The sequence below is a fragment of the Lepus europaeus genome, chromosome 11 (assembly GCF_033115175.1).
Source record: "Lepus europaeus isolate LE1 chromosome 11, mLepTim1.pri, whole genome shotgun sequence".
NCBI lineage: Eukaryota > Metazoa > Chordata > Mammalia > Lagomorpha > Leporidae > Lepus > Lepus europaeus.
Window position 1 is genome coordinate 47860124 of NC_084837.1, and position 22814 is coordinate 47882937.

At 33.7% G+C, this 22814-nt stretch overlaps 1 protein-coding gene across 6 annotated transcripts in view; it reads left to right on the plus strand.

Annotated features, from left to right (window-relative positions):
• Positions 1 to 22814, plus strand: part of NOVA1 (NOVA alternative splicing regulator 1) — a 159022-nt gene that overhangs the window by 30430 nt on the left and 105778 nt on the right. For 2 of the 6 annotated variants that reach the window (XM_062205338.1, XM_062205337.1), the window contains one exon: positions 18441 to 18542. The exons of the other annotated variants lie outside the window; for them this stretch is intronic. The gene's annotated coding sequence lies outside the window, so the exon portion shown is untranslated. The remainder of the gene's footprint in view (positions 1 to 18440; positions 18543 to 22814) is intronic. 6 annotated transcript variants of the gene reach the window in all.

Consider the following 22814-nt stretch of genomic DNA (forward strand, 5'->3'; position numbering starts at 1 on the left):
ATTTTAATAGGCAGCATTTTTACCTTTTAAAAAGTGGATAAATAAATGTATTTTTTGCTGTGGTAACATGCAAGTAATATGAAATTTCTTTTATCATGATGACTTTTTTTTATGATGACAATTTTTATTGGTGACAGAAATGGCCAGTGTCGATAAATGTTAAATGAGAAAGAAAATAATATACTGGATTCTGTTTTCTAGTATTTATTATTTTACTTTATTATAATTTTTGCCTCCAAAGCCTTAGCCATATTATGGGGTTAATCTTTTTAACAAGTGAGATAATAGATGATAAGGAAACAGCATAGTAAAATAATAAGAGTGTATACTTGTCGAACACTTACTATTTGCAGGGCCATATTCAATAATGTTATTAAGAAGGATCTATTCTTACAGACACAAAACTGAAGAACAAAGAAGTCAACTCTCTTTCCTAAGGCTCTTAGTTATTACCAATGGAATCAGACCAGAAAGCATGTACATATAGAGATTCTATATATAGTTGACTTTTAACGGTAACTCTTATTTTGATGACTGAATTAGAACGATAATAAATGATAACAGCGTAAGTATAGTAACAGCCTTCAAAGTAGATGTATTTTCTTAGAAATTGTGAATCTAGTATTAAATATCATGTATTTAAGTAATCTGAAATAATACTTTAATGTATTATTCAATACATTTTAAGATTTTACTAAGCTATTTTTTTAGAGATTTATTTATTTATTTGACAATCAAAATTACACAGAGAGAGAAGGAGAGAGAGAGACAGAGAGAGAGAGAAAGAAAGGGAGAAAGGTCTTCAATCCGCTGGTTTACTCCCCAGTTGGACCCAATGGCCGGAGCTGTGCTAAACCGAAGCCAGGAGCCAAGATCTTCTTATGGGTCTCCCACATGGTTGCAGGGGCCCAAAATCTTGGGCCATCTTCTGCTGCATTCCCAGGCCATAGCAGAGAGCTGGATCGGAAGTGGAGCAGCTGGGAATCGAACAGGCTCACATAAGGGATGTTGGCACTGCAGGTGGGGACTTTACCTGCTATGCCACAGTGCTGGCTCCCAAGTAAGCTATTTTTGTTGTACTTTCCCTGTGACATTTTTCGTTCTTCTACTTTGTAATCACTCTGAAAGACTGAATTACATCATTCATGTAATTCATGGAATTTTACCATACAAATTATATTTTCATTTCACCTTTTTACTACCATGCAATGCTGTTTGTACCTGGTTTTAATCATATATTTCCTTTCCTTCCCTTCATTTTGAATTTTTGTTTGTTTTCATTTTTTATTTGAAAGAGAGTAACAGAGACAGGCAGGCAGAGATCTTTGATCTGGTTCACTTCCCAAATGCCCAAGCAGGGAGCCCAGAACTCAATTCTGGTCTCCCATGTGCATGGTGCAGCCATAATTATTAGAGTGCATTAACCAGAAGCTAGAATTGGATGTGCAGCCAGGACTGGAACCAGTGCATTCTGACCCGGGAAGTGAGTCTCCCAAGTGGCTTTATTTTTTTTTTTTTAAGATTTAGTTAGTTGTTTGAAAGGCAGAGATGAGATAGAAGGACGGGGTGGGGGGGTTGGAAAGCGATTAGAATAGTGGCTGACACATAGTAATATGAAACTGTTACCTACCAATATTTTTGTTAAATCTGAATTCTTGTGGTGTCTTAACCTGCTTCTGTTGCTATAACTGAATACTTCAAACTGGATACTTTATAAAGAAACAAATTATTTGTTGTAGTCCAGAGACTGGGAAGTCTAAGGTTGAAGGAACATATCCTTTGTGCTGGGGACTTCATAGAGCCCCAAGACAGTCAGAGTATTACACATCAATACTGGTGCATACCACAGAGATACCCAAACTGGCTTTTTTTTTTTTTTTTTTTTGACAGGCAGAGTGGACAGTGAGAGAGAGAGAGACAGACACAGAGAAAGGTCTTCCTTTTGCCGTTGGTTCACCCTCCAATGACCGCCGCGGCTGGTGTGCTGCGGCCGGCGGCCGGCGCATCTCTGATCCAAAGGCAGGAGCCAGGTGCTTCTCCTGGTCTCCCATGCGGGTGCAGGGCCCAAACACTTGGGCCATCCTTCACTGCACTCCCTGGCCACAGCAGAGAGCTGGCCTGGAAGAGGGGCAACTGGGACAGAATCCGGCGCCCCGACCGGGACTAGAACCCGTTGTGGCGGCGCCGCAAGGCGGAGGATTAGCCACCATGGCGCCAGCCCAAACTGGCTTTTAATAACAGACCCACTCTGTGGATAACCTGTTAGTTATTCATTCATGCTATGCATCTTAAATGTCCCTCCTGGTCCCACCTCTTAATACTTCACAATGGATATTAAATTTCAACATGAGTTTTGGTAGACATTCAAATCCTAAGATACGGTTTGTGAGAGACATTGTTTTATGCACCACTAAGAAGGAAAAAAAATTGTGAAAGAATATGTCTGTTGGTCTTTTCATATTGTGGTTCTCATCAAAGAGAGTGTTTACTTGTTCTCTTTTGTTACATTGCTTATATTTAATTGATTTTATAAGTTGAGAGATAAATGTCACACAGTAGGTCCTCCTTATCTATGGAGGATACATTCCAAGACCTCTAGTGGATGTCTGAAAACTTAATATTGAACTGTATAGGTGGGTACAAGTTTGTGGAAATGAAATGAAAAGATAATGTGTTTTTTATGAAGTTTTTGAAGATCCCTTGTATATACTGTATTCTTTCCTGTACAAACATATCTATGATAAAGTTTACTTTATAAATTAGGAATAGCAAGAAATTAATAATTAACTAAAAATATAATTTTTATACTGTAGTAAAAGTTATGTGAATGTGATCTATATCTCAAAATATCTGACTTTTCTTATGACAGTAATGATTGAGATAGTACTATGCCTGCATTATGAGATGAAATGAGTGATATAGGCATTGTGATTCATGTTGGGCTTCTATTGACTTTGCTTGAATACAAGCACTGCCATATTGTGACAGGCAACAACTCCTAAGCGATTAATGGACAGAGAGTATATATAGCCTGGATATGGTGGCCAAAGGGATCATTTGTCTCCTGGGTGGACAGAGCAGGAAAATAGATTTCATTGCTTTATTCAGAATGCTGCACAATTTAAAATTTGTGAATTACGTATTGATGGAATTTTCCATTTAATATTTTTGAGCCTCATTTACTGTAGGTAATAAAGCCATGGAAAGTGAAACCAGAGGTAAGGGGCCCTGCTGTATTTAAACTTCAAAAGAATTCTATTGGTGTTGAGTCCTTATCTTAATAAGTGAGATAACAAGTTTGGCAAGCGAAGCTAGCAGAAAGGATTTTAGATAATCTAGGTTGCTGCTTACTAACTGATGACTCCAGTGACAAGTTATTTAATTCCTCTTACTTAAACTTAATTGTACCTACTTTACGGAATTGTTGCAATTAAATGGCGTGTATGTAAAGAGTTAAGCACAGTTCTGACAGACTAGTAGAAGTTGCTTCTCTTACCCTTGCTAGGCCAGGAAATGAATTCAAGTCCCATGCACTTGTCATTATAGCCAGTCTGCTTGATTTCTGACTTCACATAGGGCACAAAAATTACAGCTTTAAAAGTTGTAGCTATATCAGAAGCAACTGTTAGCTTGTCCATCAGAATAAAAGCAGAATACACACACACATATGCACGAAAGAAAAAAGCCAGGGCCAATTTAGTTTAAGATAGGCTATACAGAGGTCCTGATGCCAGGATAAAACACTGATAATACTTAATCATCAAGAAGATAAGGAATAATACCCAGTCACTCAAGAACTCAAGAATATAATGTGGTAATTAAAACCAAAATCTTTTTGAAGAGTAGTTTGAAAAAAGGACAGTTTTGTTACTTGAAGGTATAAGCCTCAATGTACCTGCTGGACCTTTCTTTTTCTTTCTTTTTTTTTAATGTGAATCTGTGAGCTGGATCACTGAGATGTTACTATGTTAAAATTTTAGCAATTGACATTAACCATGCATTAGTTCACATTATAGGTAGAAAATTTATTGAATTTACACTCAGATTCATTTTAGAAACTTAATATATGCACAGAATTAAAAATAAAATCATATTAAAGACTTAAAACCAAATAAAGCAGTCAGTGGTGTTATTGCTTGCTGACTTCCATTGCCCTAATCCCCAGAGACACTCACTTTGCACTCATGTAGTTATTCCGGAATGCCCAAATTTTTAAATAATATGCTATCTATTGATTGACTAATCTTTTAGCTATCAATTTACTTCCTATTTTATTAGTTTAGGGTTTACTACTCTTACATTTATATCAACCCCATTCTCTCAACATATTTATGCAATGGTTCCCAGGCACTGTGCAACATAATATAGACATCTTACCTGATATCTTAACTTAGCTGAATGCCTGTCTGCTTCTCCATATTTGATTGAATATAAGCTTATGCATGTAACTGTAGAATGAAAGTCATTTTCCTCAAAATTTTTAAAGCAGTGCTCCTTTCTGTTCTCTCACGTTTCTGTTTACTCTCATTGATTATAGGTCATATCGAACTGGATATATCTTCTATTCTCTTTGTTTTCCCCTTTTTCATACTTTACCTTTTATTCTACTGATTAGGTTTTCTAGACATTATCTTTCATTGACTATTTTACTTAAGCTTTTATTTATATGTTCCAAAGTTCTTACTGTTTCTTTTATTACTCTACTGCTTACATGACATATTATTGTCTTATTGTGGCTATAATTATAATTTCTTATGTCCATGAGGATATTAATAGTTTTGTTTTTAAAGTTTCTTTGTTCTTTTATTATATTTCCTACTATACTGTATTTTCTATTATTTTACCATTTTATTATATTTTACATTATATTTTATTTTTGTAAGAGTTTTTCCCAAAATTTTGGGTTAATGCAATGTGCTACAAATTTGATTGGAAGCTGTGTATCTGGCAGCAGAACAGAGAGCTAGAAATTCTGTTGAGAGACTCTATTTTGTGGTGTCTATGTGTCTGTGACCTAGGGTCCTGAGGTTTCTGCAGTGAGTTTTCAAGTACTCTTGCTGGTGGTATACATCTGTATGCCCACATGTAGGTACCAGTTCATGTTTAATTTAGCCTCATATCTTGACTCCTGTCTGTTGTGCCTGTTTCAGTCTGTCTTCTGTTTCCAGATACCCAACACTCTGAACTTTTTGGGGGAAAGAGCACATGCAGATTCGGGTAGAAAACCTGCATGTCCCAGTGTTCTCTGTGTAGTCCCTTAGAGAATCCCTCAGTATTTAATGGTAACATCGGCCCCACCTCTCCGGACCTCCATATTCTGCTCCTGATGCACATATTCTCCTCCTTTTCTGCCTCTTACTTTTTGTCTTCCTCTGCTTTGGTGATGGAGTCACTAGTTTTCTGCTTAGAGTTTTAATTTCCAGTACCACGTTGAATTTCTTGTCCTTCTAGTTTTACAATTCTTTGCAGTTATAATGGCATTTTGGAAGAGAGTGGGGTGTAATTTGTGTACCTATCTGCCATACTTAGAACAGCAGCAACTGTTTGTGGAGAGCTTTATTATATGCTAGACTTGTTCTAATTGCTCTAATACAGATTTGCATTAATCTTCAAACCTATTCCATGAAAAAAAATAGTACTATTATCCTCATCTTAGAAATCAGGAACCAGTGATTTGTTCAGTATCAATAGTGGTATTAGGTAACAAGTGGTAGAAAAAATTGAATCCAAGAACTTGCTTCTAGAACCTAAGATCTTGGTATTTTTTTCTGTATCAGTATGGACCAAATGTGTGTAATACTACTTCATCATACCTACAGTTACTTAAACTAATGTGACCTCATAAAAATTACTTTAAATAGGGAAACCTTTAGAGTTTTTGTGTGTGTGTGTGTGTATCTGAGTTAGGTGAAAACTTAGAAGCTTGTAAATATGCTCCCTGCAGACACACACACTTGGAAATGAGAGCTTATTGAGTGAGTATTTTTTTGGTAACATCAAATTATTAATTATCACTTAACAGGATTCTTCTAAGTTTTTTTTTTTAAAAAAAACTTCACATTTACTGACTGAACTTGTATGTATTGTTCTAACATGCTAAAGATAATTAAGTAAAATCAGTGAACTAATAAATTTCAGTTGATGTCATTAATTTTTTTCCCGTGTTTATAAGTTTAGAATATACTTAGTGTGTCATCAGTTAAAAATAAATTCTGTTCAATACAGTTTGAGATTTTTTTTCATGGTAATAATAAGCCATTTCTAATTTGTATAATTTTTCTGTCCCTCTCTTTCTTCAGCGTAGACAGAAACCTATTGCCTTCCTGCTGAAGATATAATTTTTAAATATAAGCTATGTACTGTCAGCGCAGTGAAGCAGGAAATTATTCTCCTGTGTCAGGTGCTGCTGTTAGGAATAAAAACACTTTGGGGTAGGATGCATTTCTGTTGTCTCTACTCATAAATCTCATATGGCATGTAAATATATTTTAAAATCAAGAAAATTCAAACTATATGTGACAAAATGATAATTTCTTGATTTCACTTCTTTTTTTGACTCTTTAAAAATTTCAGGTTTTTTGAGAATTCCAGAATGGCATACATTTTTTCTGTTTCAGTGTCAGTAATTCTCAGACATACTCGGCTTATTCAAGTAGTGGAACATTGGGAATCATATTCTTCAGGACACTGGGGATATTTATGTATATTAAACTTAACATTTTACTAGAAATAGCAGTAATGATACTAGTAGGTAATAGTAATATGTGACTTACCGTGAACCTGAGGCTATTAAAACTAGATCTTTTTCAATTGTTAACTTATTCTACACAATAAACAGGAAGAGATGGCACAGATTAAATCATTTGTTTTACGGGTGTGTGTGTATACTTTTATATTTGTAAGTGTATGTATATATGTATATGTACATGTACATGTGTACGTATATAAAGTGTGTGTAAGTGTGTAAGAGTATAGTCATCCCTCAGTATCCATGGGGGATTGGTTCCAGGACTGCTCAGGGTTCCAAAATCTGCACTGCCAAAGCCCCTTACATATAATGATATAATATTTGCATATAATATTAGCAAATCTTCCATATACCTGAAATCTAGTTACTTATAATATTTAATACAATGTAAATTCTATGTAAATTGTTCTTCCACTGTATTGCTTAAGGAATAATAACAAGAAAAAATTGTACATGTTCAGTTCAGACATAGTTTTTTTCTTTATATTTTTGATCCGGAGTTGGTTTAATCCATGGATACTGAACCCATGGAATGTGGTGGGTATATTGTATATATTATAGTTTTAATTTGAAGGGTACATGAGATTTCCTTCCTGTCTGCCCCCAGTATCTATCATTATAACCTGCATGTTATGCTAACAGAATTTTATATACAGCTGAATAGCTTCTAGTATAGGTAACTGATAGGAATTATCAAATATTAAAAATGACTAAAATCTAAAAATAGGTAATTTTATTTCTTAATGTAATTTTTGCTGTTTTGAGGAAGCTTGCTATTGCTTGAATTTTATTTCTGAAAGCCTCAGGAAGTTATTGGAAACCACTTTTTTGACAGTCTCAATTCTCTGTCTTTATGTGGCAGAAGTGGAAAACAAATTTGTATTTCTTTATTCAATAAAGCCTGAGTTTTTTAAGTTTTTTTTTTTTTTTGACAGGCAGAGTTAGTGAGAGAGAGAGACAGAGAGAGAGGTCTTTCTTTTCCTTTGGTTCACCCCCAAATGGCCGCTACAGCCGGCGCACTGTGCTGATCCGAAACCAGGAGCTAGGTGCTTCCTCTGTGTCTCCCATGTGGGTGCAGGACCCAAGACTTGGGCCATCCTCCACTGCCTTCCCAGGCCACAGCAGAGAGCTGGACTGGAAGAGGAGCCACCGGGACAGAATCTGGTGCCCCAACTGGGACTAGAACCTGGGGTGCTGGCGCCGCAGGCGGAGGATTAGCCTAGTGAGCCGCTGTGCCAGCCAGTTTTCTAAGTTAATATGAATAATTATTTCAGTATTTTTACAACTTTATGTTAAATCAAACCAATAATACTCTTTCATTTGAGAAAATTATTATTTTAGGACATGTATTATCAAATATTGCAATGCATTACAGACATTTTAGGAATTTCTAAAATATTCATATTTATTACAGGCATTTTTAAAAACAAGAAAATGATTTAGAATAATAATAAAGTATTTATTTCTTTTTAGAGCCATTTTAAAGTAGAAATCTGGCGTAAAAGCTATCCAGAATATTATTTATGGATATTTGGATTTATACATGTCAACAGCAATTTATGATAAAAAAAGAAGATCTGAATATGAAAACCTGTCTAGATCATCAAGAATGACAGACAACTTTGCAATTATCCCATGTTTTTAAGACAGTGGTTCCGTAACATTTCCAGAGTGCTAGTAACCAGTGTTCAGTAATTGAAGGATGAGAATAAATTCCACATTTGTTCAACTTCAAATCAAACTTTACCTGTTTAGTCATGCTTTAATAAACTTACCAGTGCATTTTACATTTTCCTAAAATTGATGGCTATTTCTCCTTTTAGGGAAGATTCATTTTAGTCATAGTGTGTATAGCTATGTATTTTAGTGATAACTTTTTTCTTTTAACTTGAAAGATATCTCATTGAAAATTCATTCAATAGTTAACAGAATTTCTTTGACCTTAAAAGTTTTCAGTTATATTCAAGTAAGATGCATGGTATATATGGAAGGAAGAAAATTTATCCTTGAATTCTTTTAGTAATAAATTTTCAGTTTCACCTTGCTGAAATAATATTACCTAGTTGTCATCATCAGACAGGCTGCAGAGTTTAGCATGTGTGAAGTAAGTACAGCATGAGTATTTAAAAATATAACTTCAAATGATATTGTTACATTCATAGCATTATTTGGGTTCCTGAAATTAAAAAAAAATAGCATTTTACAAATTAAAAAATATCTTGACCTATCTAAACATTATAATTTTTCTTTAAAGATGTTATACTATAATGAGTATTATGGCATAGATTGCCTTCACAAATATTCAGTTTAATGTTATTGTGACCCTAGAAGTTGGAAATGCTACTTGCATGTTATGATTAAAAAATCTGGTTAGCTCTTTTAAAGATTTTACCTTGATAGACTCATTTGTAAGTCAACCATCGTTGCAAGTTGTTATTGGCTTTCTATTTGCCTGGCACTCTGGTCACCTTATTTTAAAATCAGATATAATGTATATTTTTTTCATAATACTCTTTCATGATCATTGCTCTAAAGATAATATTCTTACCATTTGCATTTAGATTTTTTAAGGTTTCTATTCCATGTAATTATCGTGAACCTTTTATTTCTTGACCATCTTAATAGACAAACAACTTTAAAAAAATAACAAATTTTTTTAAGAGTAGCTTTAGGCTTTCAGAAAAATCAATTCGAAAGTCCAGAGAGTGGTCAGATACTCTTTTCTGTGCCCCTAACCTTTTCCCCTACCACCAGCACACAGTTTCACTATCAACATTGCATTAGAATCATACAGTTGTTGTGACTGATAAGCCAATATTGAAAAGTCATTATTAACTGAAGTTCATAATTCACATTAACATTCATTCTTTCTAAAGTTATAAATTCTGTGTGTTTATACAAATGTATAATGATGCATATCTATGATTAGTGTCGTAAACAAAAAATCCTGTGTTAAACCTGCTCATCCTTGTCTTCTTCCCTCCCAGGAGATTCCTAATAACTACAGATCATTTTACTTCATTTGTAGTTCTACCGTTTCTTGACTGTCATTTAACTGAAATCATATATATGTAGCATTTTCAGATTGGCTTTGTCATTTAACAATATGCTCTTCAGATATTTTGTCTGTTGTCATGTTAGCTCCCCCCCCCCTTTTTTTTTTTTTTTTTTTGACAGGCAGAGTGGATAGTGAGAGAGATAGAGAGAAAGGTCTTCCTTTTCCATTGGTTCACCCCCCAATGGCCGCTGAGGCCAGCGTACTGCGCTGATCCGAAACCAGAAGCCAGGTGCTTCTCATGGTCTCCCATGCGGGTGCAGGGCCCAAGCACTTGGCCCATCCTCCACTGCCTTCCCGGGCCACAGCAGAGAGCTGGACTGGAAGAGGAGCCACCGGGACAGAATCCGGCGCTCCGACCGGGACTAGAACCCAGTGTGCCGGCTCCGCAGGCAGAGGATTAGCCTATTGAGCCATGGCGCCAGTGTTAGCTCCCTTTTTATCACTGAATAATATTCTGTCATAGGGACATGCCCTGCTTTGTTTATCCACCTCTTGTGGGTCACCTTTGCTTCCAAGTTTGGCAAATGACCAATAGAGCTGCTGAAAACATTTGTGTGAAGGCTTTTTTTTCTGTGGGCAGAAATTTTACAAGAATATGCATAGTTTTGTAAGAGCCTATCCAACTATCTTTCAAAAATGACTTTCACATTCCCACCAGCAATGAAGAAGAGCTCCTTCAGTTACTCCTCTTCAAAATTGTTTTGGATTTTAGCCATTCCAACAGATGTGTCAGGGTGTCTCATTGTTATAATTTGCAGTTCTCAAATGAGATATTGTTTGGGTTGAATTGTTTTCCCCCACCTCACAAACTCATATATTGAGGCCCTAACCTCCAGTGCCTCCGAATGGTACCTGATTTGGAGGTTGAGTTTTAGCAGAAGTAATCAAGGTGACATGAAATTATTGCACTGGGCTCTAGTTCATTATAACTGCTATTATAAATCAGGGTAAATTTGTACACAGTGATATACATATATACTGGAGGAATACTGTAGGAACATGAAGACTGCCATCTATAAGCCAAAAAACAGTTACGGAAGAGATCCTTCCCTCCCAACTCTCAGAAGAAGTTAACATGCCAGCATCTTCATTTCTGGCTTCTAGCCTCCCAAACTGTGAAAGAAAACATTTCTGTTATTTCAGCCACCAGTTTGTTGTACTTTCACATGGGAGCTCTCAAAACTTATAGGTATCTAATATGTATACGATGTTGAGTATCTTTTTGCATGCTTATTTGCCTTACATTTGTTTGATGAGATGTCTGTACAGGCCTTTTGCTCCTTTTTAAGTTCAGCTGTTTTCTTATTGTTGAATTTTGTGAGCTTTTCGGGTATTTTGATTACTAGTCCTTTATCAGAGAAGTGTTTTGCAAATATTTTCTTCCCATCTGTGGCTTGTCTTTTCGATCCCTTAACAGTGTTTTCACAGAGCAGAAGTTTTTAATTTTAATGAAGTCCATCTGACAATTTTTTTTCCAACATGGATCTACTTTTGGTGTTGTATTTAAGAAGTCGTTGTTAACCTCAATCACCTTATTTTTCTGCTTTATTTTCAAGGAGTTGTATAAATTTTTGACTTTGATATTTTTTGAGTTAATTTTTGTGGAAGGTATTTTAAATTATTTTTTTCTCCTCATATGAATGTCTAGTTGTTCCAGAAACATTATTTAAAGGATTGTCATTTCTCCATTGAATTTCCTTTGCTTCTTTGTCAGAGGTCATTTGACTATATTTACACAGATTTATCTCTGGGATCTTTATTTTGGTTCCATTTATCAATTTGTGCTGTTCTTTTTCACTAATACCACACTGTCTTGATTATTGTAGCTTTAAAAACTTTTTTTTACTTGTATAGTGTCAATCTTCTAATGTAACTCTTTCCCTTTAGTATTCTTTTTAATCCTCTGTCTTTTGCCTTCTCTTATAAACTTCAGAATCAGTTGATAGTAATAAAATAACTCACCAGAATTTTGATTTGGATTGCACTGAATTTGTAAATCAATTGGGAAAAGGTGACATCTTAATGTTAGTGACTTTTCCCATCCAACTATCTGAAATAAATTTTCGTTTACTTAGATAGATCGCTGAATTTTTCTATCAAAGTTTTATAGTTATCCTTATATAAATCATGGACAAACTGTTACTTTCATTTCAAAATTATTTTAATTTTTTTAAAACAATTGTAAGAAATGGTAAAATGAGTCTTGGGAAAAGCCTCAATGTTTGTGCAATTACAAATTACTAAGGTAAATTATTGTTTCTTAAATTGCTATAAGCAATAACTGTTACTTCATTTAGTATAGTAGGCTAGGAAAGCTTAGAATTATGTTATCACAAAGGGTTGGTTGTCATCATTATATAGGTTAATATTATTAGATAACAGTGAATTGCGTTTGCATGACTGTTCCTATGCATTTTACTTGCAACTGATATTTCTTCTTATATCCTCTGAGAGTAGACATTAATAAAAGGTATTAATGCATAACTTAGTTTTAAATTTTCAGTGATGTTACTTTGTGTTATGTTGTACTTCTGAGAAGGAATGACTGATAAAGTATGTGTTGAATATACATGTCACAATTTAGGATGATGAGTGAGTGTAAAATGAGTGGGAACATTACATGAACAATTTAAACATCAATGTAATAGGATTCTGTATTCTCTAAAAGTGTGACATTTAAACAGAGATAAGGTCATGCATAATTTAGTCATGTAAAATAATGATACCTTAATTTATTTAATAGAAGATACTTGAGTTTTTAGAGAATTTCTATTAAATATTAATTTAAATATTAAATCCCTGGAAAAACCATGATTCAGTTTAGGGAACTATCCTAAGTTATTAGCTAAGTGTCAGACCTGACTATTCTCTAAAATTGTACTTTGCATTACTCCGGAATGAATATGAAAAGTATTCCTTTAGAACAAGGAGCTTTCTAAAGTTTTTCCTTTCTTTTATTTTTTATTTCACCAAGCTGTTTTAATTGCAAACTTCTAACTTTGTTTTCTGACTTAGGGAACTTTTTTCTTTGGCTTTATAAAAGCTATTACTATCTACAAAGGCACAAAATATTGACATCACTTTAAATGCTAAGTATTTTTTAAAATGCAAATGCTTGACCTCTAGCTAATGTATGCAATTTATGGAGCTTAGATGCTTTATTTTTTTTTTCTTTTATTTATTTTTATTTTATTTGAAAGTGACTGAGAAAAGAGATCTTCTAAGAACTGGTTCACTCCTCAGATGCCCACAATAGCCAGGACTGGGGCCTGCCAAAGTCAGAGTAATGGGTACTTAACCCAGGCACTGCATATGAGATGCAGGCGTCTGAAGTCTTGTCTTAACCACTGTACCAAATGCCCCTCCTCCAATTGTGTAGTATTTTAAATAAGCCCAAGTATTATTTACAAGTGTTCATAATTTTTTATAATGTTTCATTCAAGGGAAAAAACTAAGAAATTCTTTATCAAATAATCATGTTTCCACAGTTGCTTGTTTTTCCTAAAAATAAGCAGTAAGAATAGAGTATTGCAGGTGTTAAGTCTGGTATTCATAGAATGTTTCAGACAGATGAGTCAACATCATTTACTACTTACTGCTCACCATTTAACCATGTGATGTGAACTGAGATCAAGAATTAGGTTGACATCAAGCATGGAACTTTATTTTCCTCTAATATGACCTTTGTTTATAATGGGTTAAATACTTTTTGAGTGTTTTTTTTTTTACTTTTTCTGCTTATCTCAAAAAGATGTCATCACTTTTTAGACACTTAAGTCAGTTATTCTTGATAGTTTAATCTAACTAGTTTGATGAGCCAATTTAAACTCAGTTTGTTTCTTTTTTACTCAGTGCCACTTTGATTTTCCTAGGAGTTTGGAGTATAGAAAGGGTCTGAGTCTAGTTATTCACTTTGCTTATTCCAGTGGGTGGAGACTGATCTGCTCCTGTTCCTTATTCCTGTCTGAAGGGGTGAGACAAAGGGCTGTCTTACCTAGGTGGCATCATTGTGGTTCCCCTTCTCTGCTTCTGCTCCACTTTCTGACACTGACTAGTCTCCTGCCCTCTGTGGGGACAGAAAGGCAGATACAGCTCTCTGATGTGATACATGCATAAAATGTTTAGAAGAGGGGGATATTTTCTGGAGTGTAACATCATCTAGTTCTGCGGTGTTTTTTTTTTTTTTCTTTCTACTTTTATACACATAACCTCTGGTTATTGGGGTCCCCTTTACATGGAGGGTTAAGTTCATGATCAAAACAGTCTTCCTTTTTCACAATGACTCCAATTCTTTGTACGCCATCTTCCAACTCCAAGCCTGTTCTTTTCCTCAACTAGGCACAGGGAAAGGAAGAGGGCCTGGGAAGATAAAGAAGCCTAGTAGCCAAGCAGCCCACTGAGATGAAGTACATAGTACGTTGTTCCCTTCCTGCCAATCTTTTGAGTCTTTTTAAAAAAATATTATTTAGATTAAAATTATTTTCACAGTAATGTGCTATTAGTAACAACTTTTGATTTACTTGGACCTTTGCAACAGCACTGCCTCACTCTGTTAATTAAGTAAAACAAATGCTGTTGGTTAAATCATTGCTTCATAATGGGGGTGGTGACAAGATAGTTCTGGCATTAAGAGAACTGAAGAAGGGGAAGATACTTATTAAAATATGCTTCTCTATTCTGTACCTTGGGTTCCAATTGTCAATCCCTGTGCATTTGAGAAAGTCCCATCTGATACACTGTTGTGTACATTTTAACAGTATTGTTAGTGGTTCCATTATTACTGGCTACCCTGAAATCTGTTCCACCACAGCAGCTGGGGTGATCTTTTAAAAAGATTAAACAGGTTCTGTTACTCCTCTCGTCAAAATACTGCAGTGACTTTCTGTCACACTTACCAAAAAGAAAAAAAAAAAAAAAAGCCCTTATTTTTGGCCTAGAAAGGCCTTACTTGATCTGATTGCAGTTTAGTCTCTTTGATCACATGTTCCTGTCTCAGGCTTTGCTTTTAACTCATCCATCTGTCTGCAGGATTCTTGCCCCACATTACTTTATTTTGTTCTTCATTCAAATAATGCTGATTCCTTGGAGTTCTGTGAGTTTGCTGTTAGGTCAGTATATTTATGTCTCTTCTTATAACTTGCTTTAATTTTTTCTCAGCTTCTAGGTTTTCATTAATTTGAGTTTTTCAAAAGAGCACCCATACACATGTAGGGGGTAAGATTGGGATAGGAGGCCTGGGCAAAAAAAGAATTTTATTCTATTTGTAATTTCTTTCTTTTCCTCTAAATTGCTTTTATAAAAATGTATACTACAGTCATTTATTTAGTAGTTTATTATCTGTCTTATCAGTTAGTATTGCTCATTAACTTCTTCGTTTACTGTGTTCTCCTGTGCCTGAAATGGTTCTTGACTCATTGAAGACAATTGACATTTTTTTTAACTGAATAAAGGAATGCTTGAGCCCAGACTGAAATTTTAGAAAATGGGTTTGACTTACCCCCTAATTTTTTACTTTTCTAATGTTTTACATAGTACTTTTACACTTTTTTTAGCTTTTTAATTTTTCCTAATTAAATATTCCCATTGTCACCATCTCGGTTAAATCATCCACACCTCTAGCCATCTTTCATGCCACGGTTGGAGTGGTTTTATATGCTTACCCAAATGCCACTCTGGAGAAAAATATTCCACAGATCCTTAGCACATCTGGGCCTTTGCGTGTTCTCCTGTTCCTTCTGGCCCTCAGGCCTACTCAGGATCCCAGTCACAACTTCTCACTGTCATACACTGAATGTTATCCTCTGCCTCTCATTTTTGTGCCTTTACTCAAAATCTGTTTCATTTCTTCTTACTACTATTTATCTTTCTAGTATGTTAATGTATAGCATGTAACTCCTGTCATGAGAAGACTGTAGAAACTGTCTTTTATATTTGTAGTGGTTGGGAAACAACTGAATTTGCATTATATGATATTATTTCACATGTATTAGCAAACCTGTTTCCTCACTGAGGAGTCTTAATACATGATAAGATTTCACATGTCATTTTTTATGTGTATTTAAAAGTTGTCATAGTCTTCAGGAACGCCATACACAATATTTAAAATACTATTTTATAATATTGTGAATTTATTTTAAAGATGAGACTTGTCTACATGTTGTAACTGCAAGGATTCTTTTAAAAGGATATGTATGTATGAATTTTTATTATATCTTTTCCATTCAGAAAATTAAAAGTAGAGGAAATAATTTATAAAAATATTATTTATATTACCATGTCAAAAAATGTGATCCCTTGCTAGATTCTTCAGATTTAGATTATTTATTTGCAGTTATTGTATAAATAAAAGGAAAAACTGATCAAATAAATGAAGTTAATTTATAAAAACATTTGAACCAAATGTTTTCCTTATCTGATTCTGTTCAAAGTAAATGCAGTGTGAGTTAAGAGACTGGTTTGTCTTTTTGGAAATTGCAGACTTCTGGAGTGTGTCACAGAATTACACAACTTGTATTTGGCATTTTTGTATCTCAAGGTACAATATGTGATTGCAATGTTAATTTCTTTCAGAAGACATGGGTAAATAATGCTATTAAATTATTAGCAATAAACAAAGATGGGCCCCTGTAAAAAACTTGGAGGTGTTTGAGATAGCTCTGGAACAGTCACTACCATTACTGATAAAATAGATCGCCTATTATAATATGTGCCTCATATGAGTTAGCTTCATTTAGCCATTGGAACATCTCTGTAAGTGTTCTTCATTTCACTCAAAAAGAAATAGTTACTTAGAGTCTTCCATTTTATTTAAAATGTTTACTTTTTAATCATTTATGGTTCTTGGACATCATTAGTTGTGCCTTAAACATACGGCAAATTTTCCTTAGAAAAATATATGTATGGACTCATGTATCTTTATTTAGTATGCTATTTTGGAAAATTCCTAGATAACCTACATCCTATACATGGACCTTAGATGAATCCCTGGTCTATGTACTTTTTTTTTTTTTAATACATGCTGGGAAACTGTACTTTTTTCCTCTACCGCTTCGTGTCACTTAGTGAAAGTAATACTTATTTACACTATGTCTTATTCTAGAAAAAGATTAAGAAAACCAAAAGGAAGAATGTCAGCTATCTCAAACTCTACAGAATATATGTCAAACTAAAAAATGTTGTTAATTGTTTAGCATGTGAGATTTAGACAAGTTTGCTTATAGGATACTTTGTAATGGTTGGATATATTGGACTTCATCACAAAAAACCTTCCATCTGTTTAAGAAATAAATCTAAATGTGAATATAAGAAATGACAAGGACAGTTATCTTCAGACTAGTATAAATGCAGTAGCTATACCTAGATACAGGAGATTAGAAAGCTAGTACCATACAGCCTAGCAATTTGGTGTTTTTTTTTTTTAATTATTTTTTTATTTAAGATTTATTTATTTATTTTAACTCAGTTACTCAGAGAGAGGGAGAAACAGAGCGAGCAAGAGAGAGAGAGAGAGAGAGAGAAAGAATCTTCTATCCAGTGGTTCACTCCCCAGATGGCAACAATGGCCAACCCTGGACCAGGCTGAAGCCGGGAAACAAGAGCTTCATTGGGATCTCCCACATGGGTGGCAGGGGCCCAAGTACTTGGACCATCTTCTGCTGCTTTTCCCAGCCCATTAGCAGGGAGCTGGATTGGAAGTGGAGCAGCTGAGACACAAACCAGTGCCCGTGTGAGATGCCAGTATTGCAGTTGGTGGCTTTACCCACTACGCCACAATGCCGGCCCCAGTGATTTTTCTTAAAGAATAATTCTTGAATTTTGAATTTGATTTTTGGGTTCCATCAAAGATAGATAATATAGAAAGGACATTTTGTTGTAATAAAATGATGTGATAATAATTTCTTACATTAATGAACCAAAGTTATTTTTACTCTTGATTAACTCATTGTTTTGTGAGCTATGGAAGAAAACTATTTAGTTTCTAATTCATTTTAACTTTGGAGAGGAAAATGTTTCCTTTTATATGAGATCAATTTTAGAACTCAATTATATGAAAAATACCTGTTGTTAGTTGATAAAGTTCAGAATTTCAGATTGGTTTTCCTTATATTTCTCTTTAGACATTTTCATGATACTTGTGCTTCAAGTTTGATATCTTACCTATTTTGTTTTTTACCCCCTGAATTATCATCTGAAACAAAGGCAATAAAGTTAGCTGAACAGAGTGAAGAATCTTACTGTGTATATACTGGCCTGGTTTTAGGTAAATTCCTATAGAAATAATGTTCTAAATCTCTATAAAATGTTCGGGTTTTAGTTTTTAACATGCTTGTTTTAACATTTGGTTTATAGATTTGTTGTGAATAAAATTACTGTATTTCTCTTTCCTTTGATCATTTTGAACATTCAGTTATTAAGTGAGTGATAGCCCAACTGTGAGAGCTTCTTGTGACTATGATGTGTTATGTTTTGGCGTGACACAGTTTTCAGACAGCCACTTTTGTTCTTAAATATTTTCATTTTCTATAGTACTTTTCATCCCTGTATATATGTACAGGAGTCACTTCACCCACCACCGAATTGCAGCCACTTCTGAGGTGGAACGCAGCAACTGTTTAACAGCGCACTTTCCCCTAGGTGCTGACAGCTGCAGAAGAAATTGTACATGGTCCTGTACAGAAGGTATTTCTCCACTGTGCCATCTGCAGAGTGAAACTGACTAGGAGTACTACATAGACTGTAAGTTTCTTGTGTACCTGCCCTAGAATGGAAAACCCAATAAGAAAGAATAAGAAATAACTGGGAAGCATCATTTTCAGATGAACTGAGGTCAGTTAATCTTAGTGCTGCTTTCCTTGGCTCTAAATTTTATTTTAAGGCTGTCTAATTTAAGACTGGTACCAAATTGAATAACAGATGGATGCACTCCTCGCAAATTCATTTTATTCCCAAAGCAAATGAAATGAAAGCATTTTTATAAATTCTTCACCTTTAAGGAAACTTAAAAGAATCAAGTTGTTTTGAAATATATTAAAATAACCAAACCAGCAATATCTACCAACAGTATAATATTTTAGAGCCATGTTCTTAAAACAGCAGATCAAATTGTAGTTCATCAGGAGCATCTTAATTAGCTTTGCTTGCAATATCTTATGCATTTGTTTTTCAGTACTTTCTTTAGTGAAAGTTTTACGGCAAAGACCATTTATGGTGAAACTGGTTTCGATTCTTTGGTTTAGAAACATTGAGTTTGAATTTTTTTAAAAACATTTTTACACAAAGAAGAAACAGTAAATATTTGAAATTTCATTTAATCTATTTTGGTTTCTCTCTTTAATTATTTAGTTAGTTTTTTTCTTTTGTAACAGCAACTTTAGAAGACTGATAAGTCTTTAGTAAGGCATGTTTATGCCTTAAAGGATGGGAAAACCACATTAGAAATGTCTATTACTATACATATGATATGGATTGTTATATTTTTATTGTTTCATTTTTAAATCAATAGTGTGACTTACTGTTATCTTTTTTAAAGTGTGTCTATGAAGATTTTAGTATAAAGAAATTAGGGTCTCCTGGTTTTCAGAGTTTTGCACATATGCAATATAGTGTAATTGTGTCATGAGTTAAAGGATATCTGTGTACATATCCATGTCTGTAGATTGTCAGTAGAAGCAGATACAACTTGCGAGCCACAGTTTATTTGCTTGTAAAATGAAATGGGTGAACAAAGTTATTTTTTAGAGATCCTTTCTTTTCCATGTTTTCTGTTTAACTCAGGGATAGTATTCTGTGTACTTAGAATTGTTCCTTACATTATGTAACGAAGATATTTTCATGCAAGTGGCTTTGTTCTACCTAGATTTTGTGTGTGTGTGTTAACTAAATGCTGAATGATGGTGTCAAAAGAGGAGGGTGATTTTCTACAGAGATTTTCAACTATCACTAATTTGGAAGTGCAGATACCCCCATTATTTTGAAATTAAATTTTTTAAGTACATTATAATTCTTAGTTTATTACTCCTCATGGAAATGTCAAATGAATTAGAAAAAAGTCCTATGTTATTTATATTCACAGAGAAATTTTACTTAAATATTTCCTGAAAAGTCACATTTTAATAAGATTCTTCCCTTTACTTCCATAGAGTTAATAGTTTACTCAGTGGTCAAAACATTAAAGAAGTAAACATCAAACTTTTTAAAAATATAGCAATAGAGTATTTTTATCAATATATGAAATATTTGAGTTGCTAATAATTGGTTCTTCTGCATTTTCTACAAACTGTACTTGTAAGTATTACTTAATCCCATTCATTTTATTAACCAAAATAATTGTCAGTTGACAGAATAGGCTGTATGTTTTAAATATTAAACTTCTGTGAAAAGGCAGAAACTATGCCTGTTGTATGTGTCTACTACATATGTTTAAATCATGCAGTATATTTAATTATTATATTTTAGACCTGTGGATAAGGCAAATTTGACAGTTTTGGAGATTCATTTTTTCACTTCATGAATCTTACAGTACATCTCTGGTTTGTGAGATTTGGAAAAGAGAATTAGGTGGAAACTTTTTATTAAGTGTACTTGAGTATTATTTGAATTTAATTAAAATATACTATTTATGTAATCAAAAGTAAACTGGGTTTTACTTGAATTATATATTTGGAATATTTATTTAGTTTATTTAGAGACTTTCCTCATTCCATGAAAGAGATATCTTATATCTCTACTTGATTATTTTCCATGAAATGGCCCTTCCTTCTATTGTGAAGGTACACAGTTATGGTTAGGATTATTATTTAATTAGGATTAACTTAATAATCTTGGAATTCAGAAATAAATACTAGAGGAGGAGAAATTAAACCATATGAAATCTTTATTTTTCATCTTTACCTATTATAATTTTCTATTTTTAATAGAGGGAAATAAAGCAAATACAGTAATAATATGAATTTTTAAAAATACTTACTGATAATCTTCTAGCAGTTTCCTACTTTCTAGTTAACATTCCACTAGAGATTTTTAGAAGAAACCTTAAGACCAGCTGAAGAAATAGATTGGTGAGAAAATAAGAAAGGATAAGGTAGTGTATTTTAAAAGGTAAATTTTATTTAATTTGAACTAATTTTAAAGAACACACATTTCGGAGTAAAATTTCGATCCATAATTTAAATTTTCAGATGTCTCCTCAGTTTTACAAAATATTCTGTTTTTAAAATTAGGGACATATTTTTATCTCTATCCCAAACGGATTTAAAATTTGTCTTATGAGGTCTACTTGAGGAAATTTTTGTGATGCAAGGAACCACTTTTACATGTTTAGCTGTGAAAAATGGGGTGATGATTTTGCAAAATAATATTGGGAAGAAAATTATTTTTATGCTAAATGGTTAATAACTGAATTGCTTAATCTCATAAAGCTTTAATATTTCATACATCATTTTTATCATTCAAAATATGTTCCATATTTATAAATAATATATAGTATATAAATTTAAGTATTTTAGAAATAAATGTGGATTCCCCCATCTCCCACCAAATAGTCTCAGGCAGATCAGTGGAAATTCAGTATTCATATAATTGTCTCAGTCTTTTATATTCTTAATTTACATATCAATAATTTCTCCCTTTTTATGTATGTGACTGTTACCTTTCAGTATAAATTGAATTAGTTGAAAATTTTAAAATATAGCAATTGCATAAACAACTATTGACACCACAAATCTTGTCTTTAATACTAAATTTAAAAACATTTATTACTTTAAAAATTTCCTTCAGCTCTGAAAATTCTAAATGTCTCATGGGTAAATGTGTGTGTGTGTGTACATATGTGTATATCATGTTTCTAATGTATTTTCTGTAGCTTGGTCTGAAATCCTGACTGCCACTTTGTAGCTTTTTAATCAAGTGTAAATTGTTTAACAATTTTAAGAGTTTTTAAAATCTGTTAATTGAGAAGCATTGCACCTACCTCACAGGGTTGTTGTGAGGAAACAAACAGTAAAACATACATGAAATAGTGCTTATTGTAGTGTAGATGTGGAGTATATGAAAAATGACTGATACTAAAACATTTCAGGGTCCCCGCTGTTCTCAGGATAAAACTTAAATTCCCTATCATCTTCTGTTCAGGCTCCTCCTCATGTCATCAACCTCATTTCTTTCCTTGGAAACTGCATGTGTTGGTTGATTAATACTGAAGTCTTTGCACTTCCCAGAATAGATCATGCTTTTGCTGGACTTTTGTCTGCCTAAGACATTCTTTTGTGAACCACTCACATTCCCACTTATCGCCAGGCTGCTGTCCTTTGTATAACTCAACCTCATCCCTCAAGTCCTCACTTTAGATTTTCCTTTCACTAAGGAGATATTTCCTTTCTGTTCTTTCATACTGATACATTTCATTAGATGGCCCTTCTATATGACCCGTAGATATGCTTACTCTTATTCTGATACTCATCATATGTATTGCCATTATAGTTGAGTTTTCTCCACTAGATAATAAACTTGTAGAGGGAGGAGTCTGTCTTGTGCAACTTTTTCTCCCTCATACTTTAACAGAATTTCTGCAACTCAGGAGATAAGTGAACATTTTATGAATAGATGTAAGTCCCCCCTAAATATATATACAGTATTATAATTATGCAATTTCTACTCTTATAATAAAACATAATTTTTATTATTCCATATTACAAAATTAATATCAGTTCCCACAAAAATAGTACAAAAACTATAATATATGATTATATAAGGTTATATAATCAACTTGCTTTCCCACTCTTGACCACTCTTATGGGTTTACTGAAAGCAATGGACTCACTAAGGGTGGAAACAGAAATCTGTTTTATTCTTTCTTTTTGGTCTATCTGCAGTTTCATTCAGAATATAAATTTTTTCTGACCCCAGATGAAGTGCTATACAAGTGTCTGTATTTTCTCCTTGTTCTTACTTTTTCTGCTTACACTTGATCTCTACCTCCACCACATCCCTGCTCCCATTCTTTCTTTATCT